The sequence below is a fragment of the Cavia porcellus genome, unplaced genomic scaffold (genome assembly GCF_034190915.1).
Source record: "Cavia porcellus strain 051 isolate PalLab524CR breed Dunkin Hartley unplaced genomic scaffold, mCavPor4.1 scaffold_1, whole genome shotgun sequence".
Lineage (NCBI taxonomy): Eukaryota > Metazoa > Chordata > Mammalia > Rodentia > Caviidae > Cavia > Cavia porcellus.
In genome coordinates this window covers 100,628,567-100,635,432 of record NW_026947484.1, presented here as the reverse complement: position 1 = coordinate 100,635,432, position 6,866 = coordinate 100,628,567, and the positions used below count along the sequence as shown (strand labels likewise).

The 6,866-nt window shown below is 38.0% G+C and overlaps 1 long non-coding RNA gene across 1 annotated transcript; it reads left to right on the top strand.

The window, feature by feature from the left end:
• The first annotated feature begins 424 nt into the window (after positions 1-424).
• On the top strand, positions 425-5,425 carry LOC134471794 (uncharacterized). Its single transcript, XR_010041455.1, has 3 exons — positions 425-1,051; positions 3,008-3,485; positions 5,280-5,425. It is a non-coding gene; the product is annotated as an uncharacterized LOC134471794 (long non-coding RNA).
• Positions 5,426-6,866: the final 1,441 nt, after the last annotated feature.

The following is a 6,866-nucleotide window of genomic DNA, read 5'->3' as shown; positions in this document are numbered from 1 at the left end:
CAAAACAAAAGTGATAGGTACAGACAGAATAAAAGCAACCAGGTTTGATTATAGTCTTTACCTCTGTGAGGCACACTTTTGAGCTCCCAGGATTCCTATGAAATTATAGCTCTTCATGTTTCAGTGTTTCACTCTAATATGTTCTGTGTTTTTACATTGGCAGCATGAACTACATATGATAGTTTCTGTATTGGTGTATCTTTGATAAGCGAGTCCCAGAGAATTTTTCCACCTTCCATTATACATATCATATGTATAAATCTCAGATCACAGATCACAGTTGGCAAGGAATGTTACTTTCTTTTCTTCAATGACAACATAACAATTACTGTTCTTCTTGTTGTTTAAATCCAATTGGAAAATATTTATCAGTGAATCTGTATAAATGTATCCAGAGCTTTTCTGCTAATTGAACTTTTTCATCCTTTCAGTTAACAAGGGGTGTTGAAGACACACTATCTTGATGCCTTCAAGTAGCATCAAAGTTTCAATGGTAGTAAACTATAGTGGGGTATCGTGATTGTCATGTACCTATTCAACCTGATATCCTATTAAATCTGTATTTCCCACCTGGTTATAGGTTGCTCCATGCTTTCATGTGCTAAGAATTTTGTGTTCTCAAATGGCCTGTAAGCACATACAAGGCAGCCACAGTCACCTTATGGTGAGTCTTTCCTGGTCCCATCCCTCTCTCACCACTTCCACCCCACTTTTGGCACAGTGGGGAGAGGGGATAATTGATCATTCTCACAAATCCTTCTTGAACTTCTAAAATATTTTCTGGTGATCCACACAAGCCATATGGGGCCCAGGAAGAGAGAAGTCAGCACTCCCTGAGAATCGGCCATGCTGGGACTGGGTGGAGCCCACCAACAATCCAACTAGCCAGCCTTTCTGGTAAGCTGTGCAAGCCATGTGATGCCCAGGAAGAGTGAAGCCACACCATGCCTCCAGGGAGCCTTCCTCCAGGGACTGAGCATCACCAACTCCTTCTCCCCCGCAGGAAGCAACCGGCTGGTTCCCTGGACAGGCTGAGTTGATAGCAACTGAGGTACAAAAAGCAACTGAATGTTTGTGTTACTTGGCTAGCTTTGCAGGCCTAGGGCCAGCAATCTGAGCACTTAATAGGAGGATGACAGTATATAATTTAGCAAATATGGAGGATTTCCTTCTGTCTTGTTTTTGAGATCCAGTATTGTTCTCATTGTTTTATTTTGTTCCAATTAATTGTTTTGCTTTATTCAGTGTTCCATTTTGATTGGTTTTATTCTGTTTTGTTTTGGTTTGACTTTGCTATATCTGGTGGAATGGACAACTATTGTGAAGAGAACAAGATATACTATGGAAGCTACTGTTGTTTTCCTATTATCCTGATTCAAAGTTCCGCAACAATTTCACTGTTTTGTTTTGACTGGATTTGTTCTGTTTTGTTTTGTTGATTTTATTGTCTTTTAAAAAACACTTAAAAATGAAAGAAGGTAAATATATATATCTGTAGTCGTCTAAACACCTTGGTATAGACATATCAGGTAACAGTTTTATCCTATGTCTCTCTTATAGATTGAATTCCCTATTGTTTCTCTTAATAGGTTAAATTATATCCTTCACAAGGTATAAGTCCAAGACTCAGGTGCCTGTAGATATCATCTTATTCAGAAGCAAGTCTAGAAATATGTAACCAAGTGCAGGTGAGGTCACTAGAGTGGGCCCTGACCCAGTATAAACTGATTTCCTTATAAGAGGTGATGCAAAGACAGAGACACATGAGAACATAACAGCCTTGTTGTGATGGAGGCAGATGTTGGAGAGATGCATTTTCAAATTCAAGAAACAGAAAGGATGTTTAGCTACCCCTGGATGCTAGGAAGCAACAAGCAAGCATCCTACCTAGAGTTTCAGAGAGAGTTTGACCCTGTTGACACCTTGACTTTGGACTTCTAACCTCTAGAATATGAGAATAAATTTCTAGTGTTCTAAATTGCCCAGTTTGTTACAGTGTGACAAAACCACCAGGGAACTACTGAAGTATCCGTACCAGGCTGACAGAAGGTTATTTATCTGAACTTCACAATTCCAGGAATTCACTCAGATAGAAACACAAATCTTTCATTTTCTTGAGTCCCCAAACCCACAAAAATCTTATTACACACTTTGACCTGGCAATCATCCTCCAAAAGTAGTATCAGAAAGTCATAACACAAGTCTCTTGCTTTGGGCACACAGCGTGCTCTTAATTCTCTCCTCCTTGACTCTGCCTAAATTCCAATGCTAGGTCTTTATGTAGCATACATTCATGTAAAGGTCATTGTTAGACTGATTAGTTGTTATTCTACAGCATTATTTTTGCATAAGCTTTATTCCTGTAGTCTGACAGGGTTCTGGTTTTGTTATTAAAAGCTAAGTTTTTATAATTTAAATGACTATTTTCTATCATATCTTTCCAATGTGTATCCTAAAGCTCAAAATGTAAGCACTTATTTCTTCATTTTTTTCTTTTTATCATTTTGCTTAAAAGGAGCATGGACCCAGCCAAGAAAAACAAAGAGTAACACAATTTACCACAAAAAAGAATCACTTGATTAATTTTACAGAGTATTACATCATTCTTTGCAACACTGGGGCAAACTTTTTGGTGTTATCTGCTTTGGGGCTTGGTTCATTAGTGATGTCTCTTCTATTTTTCTGGTGTTATTGAAAATATCAATGCAGCCATAACTTCCTAAGTGGTGGAACCACACTTAGCTCACTATGCAAATGTTACTGGAAATGAAAATGCTTCAGTTTCTGTCTCATGAAGACAACTGAGAAAATGTAAGGGAAAGCTTGAATTTAGCAGTGATGGTTTAGACTATGCTTTATCTTTCACAGGGGATTTTGTGTCTGTTCATTCTATTTAGGACTTTAAGCTGGTTAATGGAATCAAGGATTACCTGCTTCTTGATACTGTGATGGTTTAGACTATGCTTTATCTTTCACAGGGGATTTTGTGTCTGTTCATTCTATTTAGGACTTTAAGCTGGTTAATGGAATCAAGGATTACCTGCTTCTTGATACTGACCCATTTCTACAAATACGCTGGAGAAAATGTATACACACGTGAAAGAAAAGTTAACGCAAATGAATACAACTTCTCAAAGACTTGACCTCAAACCACAAGAAGAATGTTAATGGTGTGGCTGAATGAACCATGTGGAGAAGACTCTGTGTGTGACTTACATTTTTGGCATTAATGCCCCAAGTATTGTTGTCATCATAGCACCATTTCAGCTTTTTCTATGCTGCTTTTCTGAAATCCAAAGGTTGGAGACAGAGATACTGTACTTGAGACTTTTTTGAAGTTTTATTTTTATCAAGGAGAATATAGCTGGCCCAAGAAACCCATCCTCAAGAGGGGATTCTGTAATCTCAGTACTCTGGACAAGCTGAAGCAGGAGGATCATAAGTTTGAACCCAGTTTGAGCAACTTAGCAAGAGCCTTTCTCACAGTATGTAAAAAGGACCTGTCATGTAGCTCAGTAATTAGACCCTGGTTTCTCCAGTACTGCAAAGGAGAGACAGAGAGAGAGAGAAAGAGAGAGAGAGAGAGAGAGAGAGAGAGAGAGAGAGAGAGAGAGAGAAGACAGAGAGAGAGAGAGACAAAGAGAGAGAGAGAAGACAGAGAGAGAGAGAGAGAGAAAGAGAGAGAGAGAGAGAGAGAGAGAGAGAGAGAGAGAGCAAGCAAAACAAAATAGCCTTCCTGATCATTGGTGTATGTCTGTACTGTAGTGGGAACATACAAGTGTTCCTCTTCTGTGTGTGTGTGTGTGTGTGTGTGTGTGTGTGTGTGAAGAAAACTTCAACTTAAGCTTTTTTACACATATATGGAGGATGAATCTCTTTAAAAATACACACATGTATATGGTGGTACTAGAATCTTTATTTTGAGTTGGAAAATATGTGCTCTGTAGGCATCAGAATCCTTTTGTATAAAAATGAAAGGGTCAAGATGATTTACTTGGAGTTTAGCTAGATTATTCTTTAAACTCTCCCAAAGGTTCTGATATAACACAAAAAAGCTATGTGGTGCAGACTTTTTCTATTTCAGCAGGTAAATTCTATGCTATCTAGCACTCAGGTCCTGCTTAGAAGCTGCAATCGTCATGGGCATTAAATTGGGTACATTTTTAGGAAATGTTACTGGCTATCTGAGGTGTCCTCATTAAAACTGAGTGGTCTTACTTCAGGAAGAGTAGGCAAGAAAATTAGGAGCTATGCATTCTCCACTGTTATTCTCCATGCCAAGACATACAGGGTACGTGTTTTCATCTACTCTCCAGAGTATCATGAAGTGATCACTGCTATTTCCATGTGGTAAACAATGAAAATAAGGTAAACCTGGCTTGGCCAAGTGTTAGTCTTATAAGGTACAAATATACAATTAGATGTATTTTTTTCTAGTTTCAAGTCCAACTTTCTGCCTGCCATACTTCAACCAACTTATTTACTGATATCTCTACATGAGAAAAGATATCCTTGTCTTGGTTAGTTTTTTTCTCATTGCTGAGACAAAATACCTGATGCTCAAAATTAGGGAAAGAAAGGCTTATTTTGTGTATAGTTTTGGGAGATTTCAGTCCATACTCGGCTGGCTCCAAGGCAGGGTGGCCTGGCTAAGGGGCAGCTGTAAGCAACAAGAGGAAAAAGGGAAAACTAAGGAAAAAGCACACATCTTTCCCTACCTTATACTGTACGCTGGCTCCCTGCCCCTGGGCAGGTGCATCACTCATACCGCCAATCCCAGCATGAACCAATCGCAAATGCTAGATTCAGTCACCTCCATGACTGCATGAGGCTTTGGGGGGACATTTAAACAGCAACCTTCTACTTACCATGCTCTGAGTCTTGTCTGTTGGAAGTGTGACAGATTTGATATGCACTTAAATTACTTCACCTCTTGGATACTGTGTTCCTTACTCACAAAATGGGCTAATTACTGCTGGGTAATTTTAAGATCCCTGTTCAGACTTTTGTGATTGGCCCAATATACATATATATATGAAGTTAAGAAAGAGAAATTGTGTTTCTTTTCTGGTTGAGTAGTTATAAGAATGAGAGTCCAGAGTTTCTAGCAGTCATGTTCAGTACAGCCTGGAGATAAGAATTATCTGCAGAAGGAGGTGAAGAGGAAGAGGAGAGAAGATTAAAACAATCGTTCCTGGGTTATTTAATTCCTACTGATTTTTCTTTGTTAGACCTATGCAATATTATTCCAATAAATACTTCTTTCTTCCTTTATTTAGGAAATTCAAATTGTTTATTTGTGACTCACAACCAAGAATAATCTTAACAGTTTGGTATAACATTGAAGAATAAAGTAAGGCTGTAAATTGTAAGGAAATGAGAAGATGTTGTTAACACTGAGGAAAGAAAACAGTAACGATAGGAAAAACAGGTAATAAACATTTAATGCAATCTTATATTTGCATGTATATGCTTGAAAATATAAAATATTAAAGAAATCATGGCAAGAAAATAATTAACATTCCTATCTAGATACTTCTGAATGTTATCTAGTTTCAACTTTAAATTAATCTTAGAGAAAAGAAGATATTGTTTCACTTTAAATTTTAAAAAAAAGTTTTGAAACTTAAGTAGAATGACTGTTGTGTCCAAGACCAGATGACTAGGAAGTGTGCTTTTCCTCAAATGGATTTAGAGCAAGGACTAGGTATCTGGTATTTATAACAAATCAGTTTTGGTCAATACACCACACTAGCTACATAACATTAATAGGGTGGTGAATACTCAGGCACTAAATAAAATTATTCTGAAAGTAATTTTGGCCAGAATTGTGAAAGGAAAAATAAACATGGAGAGTAGATTTTAAACCTTTTGACCTTGTTCTTTCTAGCTATGGTTCAGGAAACACTGATCAGAAAGGCTCGTCAACATACCTCAGGTCTAACAACCCTTTATTTGGGATGCATTCATGCATCAGCAGCCCCTGAAGTTTTCTGCCAATCTGGTGATTCTCTGGTTCTTCTGATTTCACAGCAGGAGAACACATACACAGCAACAGCAGTGAAACTGCAAGAAGGGACACTTTTCAAATGAAGGTTTTAAATTTCATTTTTCAGTATTTGTATGAGCAGAATGCAAATGATGTCAACTCCATTATCTTCTGAACAAAATGTTCCTTTCTCAAGGCCAAATCAGGGGTAGGAAATATGGAACCGTGCCCCAAGTACCTCAAGGGCAGCTGGCTACTTCTATTTCGAGATCCCAAACACCTGCATTTCTCAAAAGCTGGTGCTGTTTCAAAAAGAGACACGAAGAAGTCATCAATATACTGCTTACTTACTGTGGATTTGAGAACCTTGAAATGTCAAGTTTTAGCTCGAGGCCAAGTTGAATTTGTAAGCCCTCATACTGATGGGTGATGAGATCATTTACATTGGATTATACCTCTGGTATGTGAGCAATTTAGTAAATGATGAATACAGTGGGGATTACTGCAGTACATCTGCTGGACACTTTTATAAAATAGCTCTCTCATCTCACCTCCTAGGTGTGCAATCTTCAATCAGGAAATATATTTGAAGCAGGAAATCAGTTCTCTAGGGCTGTATCATCTGCTCCTATCTCCTTTTCAGAGTGTAATTTTGTCTACTGCCATATCGCAAAGCAGACAACCATAGGACAATGATTCATGGCTGGAAAATAATGCACTCTGTGAAACACTGCCAGCAGTCCAGCAGACCATTTGCTGATTATTCTGAGAAAATTACAATTAACACTTTACAAAGGGAAAGAGAGAGAGGCAGAGAAATGAAAAGTTCTTTTCTTTTTTACTACATAAAAATTCAGGGACTGAACTAAATGCTGGG